The 16,934-nt window shown below is 36.1% G+C and overlaps 2 protein-coding genes, 1 long non-coding RNA gene and 1 pseudogene across 4 annotated transcripts in view; 1 reads left to right on the top strand and 3 right to left on the bottom strand.

Moving 5' to 3' along the window:
• LOC125660976 (uncharacterized) overlaps positions 1-16,934 on the bottom strand; it is a 100,915-nt pseudogene that overhangs the window by 23,268 nt on the left and 60,713 nt on the right.
• The window catches only part of LOC125667650 (uncharacterized), a 161,218-nt gene that overhangs the window by 92,927 nt on the left and 51,357 nt on the right, over positions 1-16,934 (bottom strand). The gene's annotated exons all lie outside the window — the stretch shown is intronic.
• LOC125682758 (uncharacterized) overlaps positions 1-16,934 on the bottom strand; it is a 222,865-nt gene that overhangs the window by 201,440 nt on the left and 4,491 nt on the right. Inside the window, exons 2-3 of the mRNA XM_056147922.1 lie at positions 5,948-6,007; positions 5,090-5,158 (exon numbers count right to left, since the gene is read on the bottom strand). The gene's annotated coding sequence lies outside the window, so the exon portion shown is untranslated. The remainder of the gene's footprint in view (positions 1-5,089; positions 5,159-5,947; positions 6,008-16,934) is intronic.
• On the top strand, positions 10,009-10,686 carry LOC130049833 (uncharacterized). Its single transcript, XR_008798179.1, has 2 exons — positions 10,009-10,254; positions 10,349-10,686. It is a non-coding gene; the product is annotated as an uncharacterized LOC130049833 (long non-coding RNA).

The raw sequence follows: 16,934 nt of genomic DNA, 5'->3' as shown, positions 1-16,934 counted from the left end.
AGACAGACAGACCAAAAACAAGAGGTACTGTGAGCAATGATCACTAAGAATACCCCCCCCCCCGCTTACCCCAATCTCCCAAAGGGTGTTGGTAATAGGTATAAACTACCTCTTTTCTGAGTGTAAAAAACAAATGGCATGACAAACCGAACCATATTGCTACTTCGACTTTTAACCTTTTGACCTCAAAATCGATAGGGAACATCTTCATCCCATGGGTAGTCCATATATATGATATGGTGACAGTAGGTGGAAAGGATAATGCTTTAGAGCCCGGAAACCATTGCGTCTACAGACAGATGGACAACCCAATTCCAGTATAACCCCCCCCCCCCCACAACTTGTTGCGGGGGGTTAACAAGTTTCATTGGCATCAGATTCCACAGACACAATTATGTGTAGATGTATGTGTATATAGGAACCATTACCTTTTTAACATCACCTTCCTTTCCTCAGTAATGCAGGACCTCATGGGAGTCCAGTGTGAACCTGAAAACATCAAGTGGTAACATTTATTTTAATATCACCATGGTGATCAATTTACTTTGATCAGAAACATTTTCTTAGAAAACAAAACCTTGACCAAGCTCACTGCTAATCATGTACTCCATTGAAATTCAAACTTCAACTTAACAAGAGGCCCATGGGCATTAACAGTATCCTGAGTAGCATACATGTATATAGGAAAGTGTTGTCTGTTGATGAGTGATTCTTTTAAACACGAAGAACAGAATGAGTTTCAGATTTTGTAATCAATTATTGCATATATCTGTTTGTATGCAATTTTTGTCACAAGTATGATTTTTTATTCTCTTCTTATTACAAAGTTGTCCACTAGATACAAAGTGGGAGGGACGGACAGAAGATAGATGTGTAGACAGACAGACACAGTGATTCTTACATCTAAACCTAATCTACAGGGGCTATTCTCTGAACTTAATTTGTTTGCTATATCACTGTTCGTTATCTTCACCTTTCATTCTGAGGTAAAAAACAGATTTTCAAGAATGCAGCGTGTTGTTTTCACTACCATTGTTTGCTTTCTAGGTCTTATTGTACAAGAACTTTATGGAAGAAGTGAGAGGAGTCAACATAAAATAACGTAAACAAGATAACTACAAATAAGGGTGTCATGATGAAGAACAGGAGCAAAGAGAGGCAACTCATTGTGACAAACAGAGAACTTGCATGCATTATTTTCTTCTAATAACATGCTTGCATTATGGCCATGACTGTTTGTCAAATACTCTTGAAAAGTAAGAGTTACTGCTTTTTCAGATATAAACTTAACAAGATGTGTTTGTGAAACACAAATGCCCCGGATAATGGCCAATTCCAAAGATGGCCAAGGTCACAAGGGCAAATATCTTGGTAACAGTAGAAAGATCTTGTTAACAGAAATGCTCATGTACAATATGAAAGCTCTAATATTTACAATTTAGAAGTTATGACCAATGTAAAAAAAAATTTGAAGTAGGTCAAATGTCAAGGTCAAAAGGTTCAATACCAACGGAAAGGTCTTGTAACAAGGAATACTCATGTGAAATATCAAAGCTCTATCTCTTACTGTTCAAAAGTTATTAGCAAGGTTAAAGTTTTCAAAAAGTAGGTCAAATTCTAAGGTCAAGGTCACAGGGTCAAAAATGTTGGTACCTATGGAAAGGTCTTGTCACAAGGAATACTCATCTGAAATATCAAAGCTCTCTCACTAACTGTTCAAAAGGTAAATAGCAAAGTTAAAGTTTTAAAAAAAATGTCACGGGTAAAAAATGTTGGTACCCACGGAAAGGTCTTGTCACAAGGAATACTCATGTGAAATATCAAAGCTCTATCTCTTATTGATCAAAAGTTATTAGCAAGGTTAAAGTTTTCAAAAAGTAAGTCAAACTCCAAGGTCAAGGTCATGGGGTCAAAAATGTTGGTACCCACAGAAAGGTCTTGTCACAAGGAATACTCATGAGAAATATCAAAGCTCTATCACATACTGTTAATAAAGTACACCGCCACGGCACATGATACGCCCGTCACATATTGTTAACAGTATAGATTGTACCCATTAAAACATTTTTTTTTATATCACCTTAATTAAATGTCACAGTGACTTGAAGTAGGATGCGACACACCTTCTACCTAAGATGCATTAGTTGACCAATTTTTGTGATTCTAGGTCTAATAGTTTTCAAGTTATGAGCCGGACAAGTTTTTGCCATCTATGGCCATATCTTCTTAATGGAAAGTCACAGTGACCTGGTTTTAATGTGCGACACACCTTCTACCCAAGATGTATCTACAGACAAAGTTTGATGATTCTAGGCCTTGTAGTATTTAAGTTACGGGTCGGACACGCAAAAGCTAACAGACGGACAGACAGACAGATATCTTCTTAATGAAAAGTCACAGTGACCTGGTTTTAATGTGCGACACACCTTCTACCCAAGCTGTATCTACAGACAAAGTTTAATGATTCTAGGCCTTGTACTATTTAAGTTACGGGTCGGACACGCAAAAGCTAACAGACGGACGGACAGACGGATATCTTCTTAATGAAAAGTCACAGTGACCTGGTTTTAATGTGCGACGCACCTTCAACCCAAGCTGTATCTACAGACAAAGTTTAATGATTCTAGGCCTTGTACTATTTAAGTTACGGGTCGGACATGCAAAAGCTAACAGACGGACAGACAGACAGATATCTTCTTAATGAAAAGTCACAGTGACCTGGTTTTAATGTGCGACGCACCTTCTACCCAAGATGTATCTACAGACAAAGTTTGATGATTCTAGGCCTTGTACTATTTAAGTTACGGGTCGGACATGCAAAAGCTAACAGACGGACGGACAGACGGATATCTTCTTAATGAAAAGTCACAGTGACCTGGTTTTAATGTGCGACGCACCTTCTACCCAAGATGTATCTACAGACAAAGTTTGATGATTATAGGCCTTGTACTATTTAAGTTACGGGTCGGACACGCAAAAGCTAACAGACGGACGGACAGACGGATATCTTCTTAATGAAAAGTCACAGTGACCTGGTTTTAATGTGCGACACACCTTCTACCCAAGATGTATCTACAGACAAAGTTTGATGATTCTAGGCCTTGTAGTATTTAAGTTACGGGTCGGACACGAAAAAGCTAACAGACGGACGGACAGACGGACGGACATGAACGCCATACCATAAGACGGCGTATAAAAATTATTAGTAAGGTTAAAGTTTCAGACAGAATGACAGACAGGACAAAAACAATATGCCCCCCGATCTTCGATCTCGGGGGCATAAAAATGGAGGTTCCTTGTCTAGACAGACATCGTCATGTATAGGTCTAGACATGTTAAATAACCCTCACTGCCACAGTACTGAGAACTAAGTATAGGTCTAAATTTGTGGTCCTTCACTTACAGCTGGTGATGGCTTAGTATGAATGAGAATTTCTTGAAGCGATGTAAAGCAAACAAACAAAACAGTATCACTATCTGACAAGTTTGATTGTTTGATCCTTTAAATGAAATAATGCACCACAGGGGTGCAGGAGTCCTGAAATTTACATTGTCTGCCCCCCTTGTCCCAAGAATGCTTCATACAAAATTTGAAATTTTTGACAGATGACACACGATGATAGACGGAGAACAATCACAATAGGTCACCCGAGTGATTCAGGTGACCTAAAATAGCCAATATTATCAAGTTGTGACTAGACATTGATATCCTCCTTTAAACACTCCATGTCATTCATATTCAGAGTTACAAATACAAGTAAATTATCCATGGAATAAAGAAACTCTTATAATACCACTCTGCTTTTATCTTCCTTTTTCTCTTTCACACAGCTGTCCTGAGGATTCTGTTAAAAGTAATCTAAGTTGTTAATAATTCTATGATTCTATTATAGATTGTACAATTATAACTTAAGATAAATTTGAATTATTGTTAGTATACATACAATGTTTGTTTGAGTCAATGTGGAGTGCTATACAATGAATTTCCCTAATGTCAAGGGACATGACTCTGCCAAAATATTTTTACTTGACCTAAATATTTAACAAACTTGACCTGTGTAATTTGATAGATTGATATCCTGACCATTAATTCCAAATGTCCACATACAACTGAGACAACCAAAGGCTGAAGAGTCTAACAAGAGAGGTAGTGCCTGCTTTTTCACCAAACATCCACAATTAGAGGTAATTTGGGTATGACCTTAAAACGGAGGTCACGGTAGGCGTTAGTACGATAAAGAACCCTCACTACTATGACCTTAAAACGGAGGTCATGGTAGGCGTTAGCACGATAAAGAACCCTCACTACTATGACCTTAAAACGGAGGTCATGGTAGGTGTTAGTACGATAAAGAACCCTCACTACTATGACCTTAAAACGGAGGTCATGGTAGGCGTTAGCACGATAAAGAATCCTCACTACTATGACTTTAAAACGGAGGTCATGGTAGGTGTTAGTACGATAAAGAACCCTCACTACTATGACCTTAAAACGGAGGTCATGGTAGGTGTTAGCACGATAAAGAACCCTCACTACTATGACCTTAAAACGGAGGTCATGGTAGGCGTTAGCACAATAAAGAACCCTCACTACTATGACCTTAAATTTATGAAGTTTCAATAAGAGAAAACCATTCTTGAATGAGACAGAAAGTAATGTATGATCTTCAATATCTTATCTTATTTTCATTATTTCCAACTTACCTAACCTCTTTTAAGAAGATAGAAAGTATTGAACAAATTTCCATTAACAGCCCCCCCCCCCCCCCCCCCAGTTACAGTTACTGTATTGAAACGTATTCAACAGAAAGAGTTACAATGCAAGAGCAGTCTTTGAAAAGTCTCAGGAGTCTGATGCCTGGGACCTGGTAAAATTAGGAGAACGGATGTGAAACTTGCAAATTCACAAGTCCAGGCAGAAATTTACTTTCATTAAACTTTTTTCTGTGATGTTTCTATTTTTGTCCGATACAATCAATTCAAACGAACGATGGATACACCTGCCTGAAGTGTATGTGTTAAAACAATGCAAAGACTGCAATGGTTGACTGGGGAGAAAACAAGAGGCCTGTGAGCCACAATCACTCACCTGAGTTACCTTGGCCCTGCTCTTGTTCAGCTGTTCTTTGTTTTTCTTGCCCCAAATGTTACAACATAACTGAAATACAAGGTTAAAAGGTCAACAATCATTGTATGAAATGTAAGGTCTTGTCATAATGACCGATCATGGACTTACTGTTATTGAGAAGAATATTTTCCTATATATATTATCATCCAAAACTTTGATCCCTTGTGAACACTCACTGTCCACAGGGTTCTGGATTTGCGGGTACTGATTTGATCAAATTTGAATCTACACTACCTGGGTGTCCTTGCATATATCAACATGACAGTACTACACGGATCTCTGTTGTTCTTGACAAGAACGTTTTCAAAGATGTTTGTTATATACACTCAAGTAAAACTCCTATCCCCTAAAATATCCCACCCTGCCCTTGGAGGCTGTGATTTGAACAAACTTGATGGTACCCATGTCACGAAGCCTTTACGCAAGTTTCAACTTTTTTGGCCCAACGGTTCTTGAGAAAATTTTCAAATGACTCCACCCTATTTTTCCATTTTCTTGATTATCTCCATTTTGAAGGGATCATGGCTCTTCCTTTGAACAACTTAATTCCCCTAAGGGCCTTCCTCCAAGGATCATTTGTACCAAGTTTAATTGACATTGACACAGCGGTTCTGGAGAAATCGAATAGGTGAAAACTGTGCATACGGATGGACAGACAGTGCACAAAAAGTGATCAGAATATCTCACTTGAGTTTCCAGCTCAGGTGAGCTAAAAATGTGAAACATTTACAGATACACTTGAGTTATCAGTTCTGGTGACGTCTAAATTGTTGTAAAATCATGATGTCTAAGAATTAATGATACAGCTGTTTATACTACCACATGTCAATCCTTTCTTCTCCCTTTATGATGCCATGCACTACATCTAAGTATTGTTACCTGTAGAAAAACAAGAAATGATATGATCCAAAATTCACTGTCAAGGAATTTGTGTTACATCACTCAAAGCTTTGTGTCCAATTTTTCAAACTAAAGACATCACTATAAATGTTGTTGCAAACTGAAGATTGGTATCAGGATCATGTTAACTAGGCAGGCCGAGATAGTGACACTTGAAACAATTGAAATACAATTAAGATTAAATTCATTAACATAGAGTGATGTAACAGGGACACTGCAAGTTTAAATCAAATTTCTAAATAAGAGATCATATAAATATCTTTATTGTGACTTTCATTCTACTTCCTTTTAAAAACGAAAGGCCCACAGGCCTTATTGGTCACCTGAATACTAGTGAAAAAGTATCACTACTTCCATGGTCTATGCTATCTAGAAAAAATTCCCTGTTCTGAATATCTAAGCTAAATTCTAATGTTCAGCAACAGTATAAAACAAGATGTGTTCTTAAAACTTCACTGTCCTCAAAAGTGCATACAGCAGCAATTTTTTTCTACCCATTGGTACTGGTACCGGTACCCATTCAATTGGGAAAAATAGCGTCAAAATCAAACAAATTGGGAATTTTTTACCAATGTATCGGCAAATGATTTTAACTAAAAGAAAAGAAAAAAGAGAACAAAACAAGAAGTAGTCATCTTTTTACAAACTTTTTTACGGTAATATTTGCTGTTGTGAGACATAGGGAATCGTCGTAAGCTCGTTTTAGAATCGTCGTAGCTCCACAAAACATGCACACTGCCATGATCTGTACTTTCGATTTAATACAGGAAGTGAACATTTTAGTTAATTTGTACAACGTTTCAGACCAAGTAAATTACGATGTCAGCGGTCTATTTTTCGGCAAGTAAATTGGGAATTTTTAGTCTCAAAATTGGGAAAAAATCAATGGTTTTTGGCATTGGGAATGATACCGTTTATCGGTAGCAGTTTTATAAGGGGAAAAAAACCCCGCTGTACACTGATGAAAGGCTTTAGATGATAAGTGTATTAACATTAAAACATCAAAATATATGACTAATTTGGACTCATCCTAAAGTCATAACCCTGGGTTGTGAAATTCACCATTTTTTGTACATCCTTTTCTGCTATTTCTAAGTACAGTATGCATTTAGATTTTATACAGTATCAGCAAACTTACACATAAATACTATATACTAAATTTGGCCCCATTCTGGGGTCAAACCCCTTACTCGCCAGGGGAAAATCAAATTTACAAGTTTGGTAAATGAGACTACCTGCTCTATCCATTTTGTTTCAATTTAGTATCAAAAGCACTAAAGTAAATGTTATTTAAGTGTTTTACACATAAACACTATATAACGAGTTTGGCCCTGCCATGAGGTCAGAATACCTACCCACGGGATCATGAAATTTACAATTTTGGTAGAGGACTTCCTGCTCTACATCAATATGCATTTAGTTTTTCATACATGTGAGTGGTTCTTGAGGAGAAGATTTTTGAAAATTGGTCATTTTTGGGCAGTTTTTGCCCTTCCCCATAGGCCCCAGGAATCCTAAAATTTACAATTTATGTTCCCTTTCTTCCAAATATTTTTTCATACCAAATTTGAAAAGAATTGAACTGATAGTTATCAAGAAATTTTTTAAAATGTCTATTGTTCACACATTTAATAACTGACCATTTTGGTCCCACCCTCATACCAAAACCCCTATCCCTGGGATCATCAAATTTACAATTTTGGTAAAGAACTACCTTTTCTTTCTAAATATCTATTTACTTTCAATTTAGTACCATAGCATTAAAGAAGATGTCAATTAAGTGTTTTACACATAAACACTATACAAGAAGTTTGACCCCGCCCTGGGGTAAGAGCCCCTACCCCAGGGATCATGAAATTTACAATTTTGGTAGAGGCCTTCCTCCTCTACATCACTATGCATTTAGTTTTTCTCACATGTGTGTGGTCATTGGATTTAAAAGAGACAAAATTTAAAAGACATTCTGGTACATAAGAAACACAATAAGGCCAAAATTAAAAATATGTTTGCCCTTCCCCAACCCACCATTTTCAGTCTGGGTAGGTATGTAGGTAAATTATTTTATTTTGTTTGAATATATTGCATTGGAAAAATAATTATAGAAACTTTTTTCTTGATTTACATTGTATAACTTTATGTATGTATGCTGCGTCTATGCTTTTATACAGTGCAGATACATATATTAGCATTAAGCTATTTTCTCCACTTCAAGCTGCAAGTAAGCTCTGCCTGCTTTAATTCTTGTTCATGAAGCATGTAATCTTTTTTCTGTACTAGTATACACCTTTCTATCTATCACTTCACATTTGTAGTATATGCACCCTCTGATCCTTAACACCCTATGTACATGTACACTACGGACAACGCTGGTCCCGTATTAGACCGCGCTCCCCCCGAGGTGTGTTAATCCTTCCTGTGTTATCCCTCTGCGGGATTTCATCACGGGGCAGATTTATACCGCCGCAGTGTGAAGTACCGTTATTTACCTGTTAGGACAAACTACCTGTACAATAGCTATTTTATTCGTCGGCAGAAAATGCGTATGGCTTGCTTATGGACAGCTATCTCGCATTACATACTGGTATTTTAAATAAATCATTTAAGAAAAAATAAGAAAATAAATTAGGGACCTATATTGGTCCCTACTAAAACCAGATATACTTGGGATTTAATTAACATATTTATACACCTCCAATTTTTTTTAATTCTCAGGGAAAAAACACAAAAAAAAAAACAAAAAAACACCCCAGCATTTAATTTGTTTTTTATTAATAGTATTTTATGCTACATATAATGATAATGTATCTTGGATTAGGAGCTGTGTCCTAATAATTTTGACAATAAAAATATAATACCATTAATGACCGTATATGAGTGCAAGATTAATATGTTCTGTCTGTTTTAATGGCGTTTGTGTAGACTTCGAGAATTGGTTCAAACATTTATTCATAACAAAATATTATTTTGTATGTTATAGGAATAAAAAAATGTAAGTTTTATATTATGCTAAAAGAAAAAATTTTGTTTTCCAATTTCAATCGAACTTCACTTATATATGTACACCTGTCGGGTCCGTGCTGCACGTGTTCTTAAAACAACACGCAGGGGAGAAGACCCTGTGTATATATGTTCAACGCGTTGCATACAGGATGTCAAAATTGTAATGTCTCTAACAATTCCTTCATCAAGTGCTGGTTTCCTCGCTTACAACTATTCCTTTTATTACGGTACATATGAATGTCAGCATCATCGAAATTACTCTCTAATTGCATGTTGAATCAAAATCCATCAAAATCCATCATACTTTGTAGAGTAAGGCCATACATATACGACAGGGGTGGCGTATACCCCAAAAGTGCGTTTTACTCGTTATCTACTTTGTGGTATTATATTACCTCCCTTAAAATATGCAATGCCTTTCTCTCATAATCTCTCTCTCTCTCTCTCTCTCTCTCTCTCTCTCTCTCTCTCTCTCTCTCTCTCTCTCAGATATTCAAAGCCCTAAAAATGTAATTAAAATTTGACAATTTGAAATTTGGATCGATTAAATATTTCATTTTAATTAGATTGATGCTTTATTGGTATTGAATACCAAGCGGTGTTCATGTGGCGTGTCTAATGTTGTCTTAGCAGTTTCACGGGTAGAGCGTGCGCTGATCGAGGTCTTGGGCGTTGAAGCAGACAGGAAGTGTTATGCAACAGTTATACACATACCCGAGACCGGTTTTTTTTTCACAGTCAGTAATGTTAAATATAGTATACTCTCTCTCTTCTAGACCATCGTAGAACACAAAATATAGTTCGTTAGAGTTTTATCGAATAAAAAATTAGGAACAATATAAAAGAGAATATAAGAGAGAGATATTTAATTGAAAATGTTAAAAAAAGACGAAACCTGTGTAAAATAAAGGTAATTTAGAGCGTTAACTGAAATGACGACAAGAAGAGTAAACTACATCCGTGGTGTGATTTGGTCGCGATCAGCGATGGAGAAACTGGTGTCGGTCTAGCTTACTAAGTTGAAAACGTTTGTTGATCACAGATTTCGAAAGAAATTCAAAGGATCTGAGAGAATTGATGGTGGATATGATGGGTCAAGTTAACGTTAAGCTCTTAAGTCAGCTTTTTGGAAAGAAACAACGGTATGTTCATCGTTAGGACTCGCGGTAAACGTAGCCATGCAGGAGACGATTCAAGACAGTAGGACAGATTTAGACAGAGCGCAGGTAGGTTGCGTCTTTTATTTACCTTCAGTGTGTGTAAAAGAAAATAAAAACGAACTGACGGAGTTTTTGTTCACTTGAGAAATTTCTGTTGTAGGATTTTAATGAAGACTCGCACCGGTACCCTGACATGAACATCTAAATTTTTCGAGCCTCGAAACCAGCCTCACTTACGATCATGGCGAGTCATAGCCGTGATGGAAGCAATGCCAGGAAACAACAGGTTAACTTATCATCATAAAGTAAATAGGCTTATAACTCTGTCTACATGTTTTCGCTTCCAATATCATAGAACTTTATAAAATCGCCATGCAGAAGTTGAAGACGGTATTTAAAACTGTATAAAATGAAACAACAGAATGATATGTTTAATGTTTCTCTTTTATAAATTGATGAAATTCTTGTTTGTTTACAAAATAAAATCTGTATAAATATCCTGTTGCGTTTGTTTCTGTTATGATGTCATTGCAGTGGCGGATCCAGGTTTTACGAAGGGGGGTGGGGGTGAAAGTCAAGTATTAACCAAAATACTCAGCCATTTTGGGTGCCAATCTGGAATTTTACTCGCACTATTTCTATTATTTAAATTTGTGGCGAGAGTGAGGGGGGTGTCTAAATCCCCCACTGCATTGCATAAGCAAGAACCCAGGTGAAAATACAGGAACTGACTTTTGAAGCGGTGATTGTATTCATACGCAAGAACAAACTGATCACGTGACCAAATTCATGTCATACGAAATTGAACATCGATTTCATTAGTACTGTCATATAAGGAAGTGCATTGGCAAATGTAAATATAGCTATATGGACACCTATCTAATATTCTATTTCAAATTGTGAAAAAAAATGGTTTTGAGAGAACATGTCTTCACACCACTTGTTCTAATCTAATATTTTGTATCTACATCTTTCGTATGCTGTGGGTCACGTTTATGGTCATATGATTAAAAATTGTCCTCACTTTATATGTTTTATCACTCTCAAATTTTATATAGTTTGCTGATGCTAGGCTTTCCTTTTCCTACTTTGATATTTGTGTTATACATATTTTTGTTTTGTTTTTTTATTATTTGTAGACTTAAATTCCTGAAAAACAATTTATTGTTGTTGATTTTACCATGCGGTCATTTGGAACATTCTAGATCTTAGATTGGTACCCTGACATTGTTGACAGCTATGAATAAAGAGTGAGGTGTTTCGAAACGTTTTAAGCACATCACTATAACGCTTGTTATCGACGATAATTATACAATGAAAGTTACAAGCATTTCCTCGACCTGAACATTAAATATAACACCAGAATTAAACCGTCCAACTCTGTTCCGGAAAAATAGAAAATAAAAAAAATATTTTTTTCAAATATTGCAATAAAATATTTTGGGTCGCGGCGTTTTTACCGGGTCGGTCGGAGAAGGGCAAACAAACTTAATTTTATTTTAGGCCTTATTGAGGAGAAAGATGGAGGAAAAATTCAACATTGATGTGATCAATGCCATGATTGTATATGTTACAAAATACTATCTATACTGAAAAAAGGTTTATTTATCTATTTCCTTTTCTTGCAACTCACCCTCATTTTTTTTTTAAAAATCCGTAACCCACGAAATAAAAAACAAGAGCAACGCCAACGTGGCATAATACGCCCGTAGATTTTGCTCAAGGAAAACATATTTTAGTGGGATTCATATTTTAGTGAATTTAGCACTGTCCTCTGTGAGCTAATTCATTATTATGCTTGTAGAAATGGATATCAAGATATAAAGAAGGATAGCCTTAGAATGCGCTACTTCATAAATATGCTAACGGTTCGGTTTGTATCCTGCCCACAAGGTTTTCCTCATAAGTGATACTACAACCTTGACCTTTGACCTTGAAAAACAATAGGCATCTTCCTCTCATCATGATGATCAAATATACCAAGTTATAATATCCTGGAGCTTACGGTTCGGTTTGTATCCTGCTCACAAGGTTTTCCTAATAAGTGATACTACAACCTTGACCTTGAAAAACAATAGGCATCTTCCTCTCACCATGGTGATCAAATATACCAAGTTATAATATCCTGGAGCTTACGGTTCGGTTTGTATCCTGCCCACAAGGTTTTCCTAATAAGTGATACTACGACCTTGACCTTTGACCTTGAAAAACAATAGGCATCTTCCTCTCATCATGGTGATCAAATATACCAAGTTATAATATCCTGGAGCTTACGGTTCGGTTTGTATCCTGCCCACAAGGTTTTCCTAATAAGTGATACTACGACCTTGACCTTTGACCTCTGACCTTGAAAAACAATAGGCATCTTCCTCTCATCATGGTGATCAAATGTACCAAGTTGTAAAGTCCTAGGGCTTATGGTTCAGTCTGTCTCCTGCCCACAAGGTCCGGACAGACGACGCCATACCATAATACGTCCCGTCTTTGACGGGCGTATAAAAAAACTAGGGCCTTATAGCGAGACATTTTCTCAATAAACTAGTAAATTAATTAAAAACTTGGGCCTTATAATGAGACATTTTCTCAATAAACTCGTAAATTAATTAAAAACTTGGGCCTTATAGTGAGACATTTTCTCAATAAACTCGTAAATTAATTAAAAACTTGGGCCTAATATAGTGAGACATTTTCTCAATAAACTCGTAAATTAATTAAAAACTTGGGCCTAATATAGTGAGACATTTTATCAATAAATTCGTAAATTAATTAATGCTTTTTGACATTTGGTACATGTATCTATTCAAACCTGTTGTCCTATTGATATCAACAAGTATAATCTTCTTAATTAAAAAAAAAAAGGTTTTCGAGAACTAAAATGCACGTTTCTTAACTTTTCTAAATTATCCAGCAATGGATGTTCGAGTTTCTTATGTACCACCAATAGAGATGAACACATCATTCAAACCCGGGAACATATGAAAATGGATCAACAGCGAGTAAGGCCAAAATAAAAATAATTTTTGTTTCCCCTCGCCTGACCAAGTTTTAGAAAGTCACACCGATCCAAAAGCTTTGATTTTGTTATTCTGCCAAATTTTTTTTTTATTTCTGGAAAATTTTTGGTTCGTTTCCTGTAAAGATCAGTATTTTATAATGAAAATTTTTTTCTATATCCTTGTTGGTTTCAATCTTTAAAAAAGGTATTATTATGAATACAAGTGGTCTGCTAGATCAAGATTGAGAAATGTTGTCTACATGATAGACGGGGAGACTCAGGGACGTTCAGGTGTGTTGTCTACATGATAGACGAGGAGACTCAGGGACGTCCAGGTGTGTTGTCTACATGATAGACGGGGAGACTCGGGGACGTTCAGGTGTGTTGTCTACATGATAGACGAGGAGACTCGGGGACGTTCAGGTGTGTTGTCTACATGATAGACGGGGAGACTCAGGGACGTTCAGGTGTGTTGTCTACATGATAGACGGGGAGACTCAGGGACGTTCAGGTGTGTTGTTTACATGATAGACGGGACGTCCAGGTGTGTTGTCTACATGATAGACGAGGAGACTCAGGGACGTCCAGGTGTGTTGTCTACATGATAGACGGGGAGACTCGGGGACGTTCAGGTGTGTTGTCTACATGATAGACGGGGAGACTCAGGGACGTTCAGGTCTATCCAGGTGTGCACGTTGTGTCTTTAGTAGGGGAAAGTGTTGATATTTCACACGGGTGGATATTTTCGACAACCAATAAGAATCATTATGTCTACCTATGTGTTCTCAGTTTAAACTTATTTCCAAATTTGACATAGGCCTATTTACAAACTGGAAAACACCTTTAGAATGATATGGGCATGTGTAACTCATCTCTGATTGGCTGATTTAAATACATGACCTTGTAAAATATGTCAGCATCCATTTTGTTTCATCGACAAACTCAAATCCTGTTGAAACATTTTCAATCTGGTAGAAGTTGGATCTACCGATATCAGTCTGGACGAAAAACGCTAGACTGATGCCCCATTTCTAGTAAAATTTCTGTCGGGCTAGTAAATTTTTTGCTGCACTAGCCCGATCGGAACAGTATAAACTTTTCTTTAAAAAATGCATATATATATATAATTATATATATATACAGGACTTTATCAAAAATCTGTAAACACCTTGTATAATAACGTTATTTGATTGGCTGACTTTGCTTGCCAGTTTATCGAGTCCAAACTATTTCGTACCGGGTAATTTTATCTTTAATGTCAAACTCTAATACGCTGAAAAGAGATACGAAATGTCTCAGGTACGAATGAGAAACAGGGCTCGAAATTAACATATGTCCGTCAGTCTGTGACTGGTTAAAAGTCTGGCGGACTGACTGACATTTGTTTTAGTCAGTCCGGTGGGACTGGTTAATTTTCTAAAGCATATACTTATGAAATCTTATACACACATTTGGCATGCTTCGATCTGTAGATATCAGACGAATCTGATTCGTAAATATAAATCCCACATTTAAGCGTTACAATATTGTCTGAGACATATTGAGCTAAATTTCATTTTGTTAACATTAACGAAATTAAATACGTTTAATTATTTCTGGAAAACTTTGTTAAACTGGTAAATTTTTCTGCGGACTGGATGAAATTATACCCCATCAGTCCGGCTGGACTGGTGAAATAAAAAATTAGCTTCAAGCCCTGAGAAAGGTCTGGGTACGAATCGTATGTCACCTACACAGGTCGCTCTTCCGCTGTTGGCGAGTGGGAAAAACGAAGTGTGGAAGAAACATACGAGTCAAAGAGAAAGCGTGGATTTGTTCAATCATGGACCTTAATCCGTCCATAGCTAAAATTTGACGATGAAAAAAAATACAATGTTGTGTAAGTATTGTGAAAAATGTAGGATGAGGAGGAGGAGACTGAAAATAAATTGCTTGAATCTGAAATTGACAGAAATTTAATATTATATGAGTGGGAGTATGACTGAAGTTTTTTTTATTTGTTTTTGTTTTTATTCTTACTATGCAAAAACATTTTTTTTTTTTGTAAGTTATATTTGCTTTAATAAACTGTTTTTATTTTGGACTAGTGATTTTTTTTCGGGCTGGTAAATTTTACATTCAACTAGCCCAACCGGACTAGTACGTAGCTTGGAAAGTTTTTGACCTAGACTGCGATATGAAATCCTAAACAAAATCAAAATCACTACCACATATGAATTGACATAATGTGCAAAATTGCCGCCTGGGGGTTTGAGACCCAGAAGGGAGGGAATTCTTTTTGCTTTGATAACTTATACCATGGCCATTGGCATTGTTTATGTGGATTCAAGCTTTTGATGCATACTGGAAATTACATGCACGAACTATTTTACAAAACCAAATCCTGAAATCAGGTGAAAGGTATGACCCTCTGGGTCATAAAAAGTATTGGGGTTACTGGTAGAAAAATCTTTTCCTGGTGTAACCCGCCTTAATCGGGTTAGTTGCCCGTACGAAAATTTGCTCACGTAATTTTTAAAATTTCCTGGCGTACCCATAATTCTGAAAGTCCAGCTAGATTTTTAACAACAAATCCTATGGAAAATACTGGCGTACCTGAGGCGTACTCCGGGCGTAATTTAGCTTGAATTATGCAAATTAGTACGTCTAGATTTAAAAGTACGCCTTTAAAAAGAAAATACGCCTCAACTAGGAAATACGTCTCTAGCGAAAATACACCCGTACTAAAAACAACAAATCGTATGAAAAATACTGGCGTACTTTAGCTTGAATTATGCAAATTAGTACGTCTAGATTAATAAGTACGCCTTTAAAAAGAAAATACGCCTCAACTAGGAAATACGCCTCTAGCAAAAATACACCCGTACAAAAACCCTCCAATTGTAGAAAGTACGCCTCAATAAGGAAATACGTCTTTAGCGAAAATACGCCTCATCAACAGTCAAGGCAAAAAAATTACATACAGGAGTCTACTTGTGGCCTGCATATTTAGTAACTCCTATAACGGAATACAAGATTGAAAAAATAATGAACACAATAACTGACAGGTATTTGAAAATTGGAACTGTATTTAACAATACATAATTATGCCTGTGTAACAGATTAAATTTTTCATCAGTTGACAAGTACATTAATAATAATCATATAACTAACAAAGGAGATTGTACAGATGTATAGTAGTTTTAAATATTTCTAATAATATATGTAATATGTAGTTCAATAAGTAATTAACACAAATTCATAATGATCCTAAGGATGCAAACAAATTTTTAAAATGATAAAAAATAGACACATTATACATGGGATATTAAAATTCAAATACATTTCATGGAGTAGAGTTGAATTTTTTCCAATGATTTGTCAGTTTATGTCCCATAGAGTAAATTTGTAAAAGGTTAATTACAAGGGGATGCTATATCTGTAACAATTTTTGGACATTATATGAAACTTACAACAGTTACCATGTAATATTTCACAAAATTGACAATTATACCAATTTGAAATAGAAAGATAAAAAATTATATCAGCCCATCGATGCGCATCCATTTTCCCCCCATGCGTATAGATATGTAAAACGCAAAATATTCATTAACATAACAGATTGATTTCTGACAAAGATTTGAATTTAGGTTATAAACATAATCAAAATGAAATTATACAATTAAAATCAGAGCTTAATTAATATTTTAAAACAATAGATCATGATGACTAGAAATAAACTGTAATAAGAATACTGTTAAGCACTATGGTA

The sequence above is a fragment of the Ostrea edulis genome, chromosome 8 (assembly GCF_947568905.1).
Source record: "Ostrea edulis chromosome 8, xbOstEdul1.1, whole genome shotgun sequence".
Taxonomy (NCBI): Eukaryota; Metazoa; Mollusca; class Bivalvia; order Ostreida; family Ostreidae; genus Ostrea; species Ostrea edulis.
The sequence above is the reverse complement of the archived record's forward strand: the minus strand, read 5'-3'. Positions and strand labels throughout refer to the sequence as shown.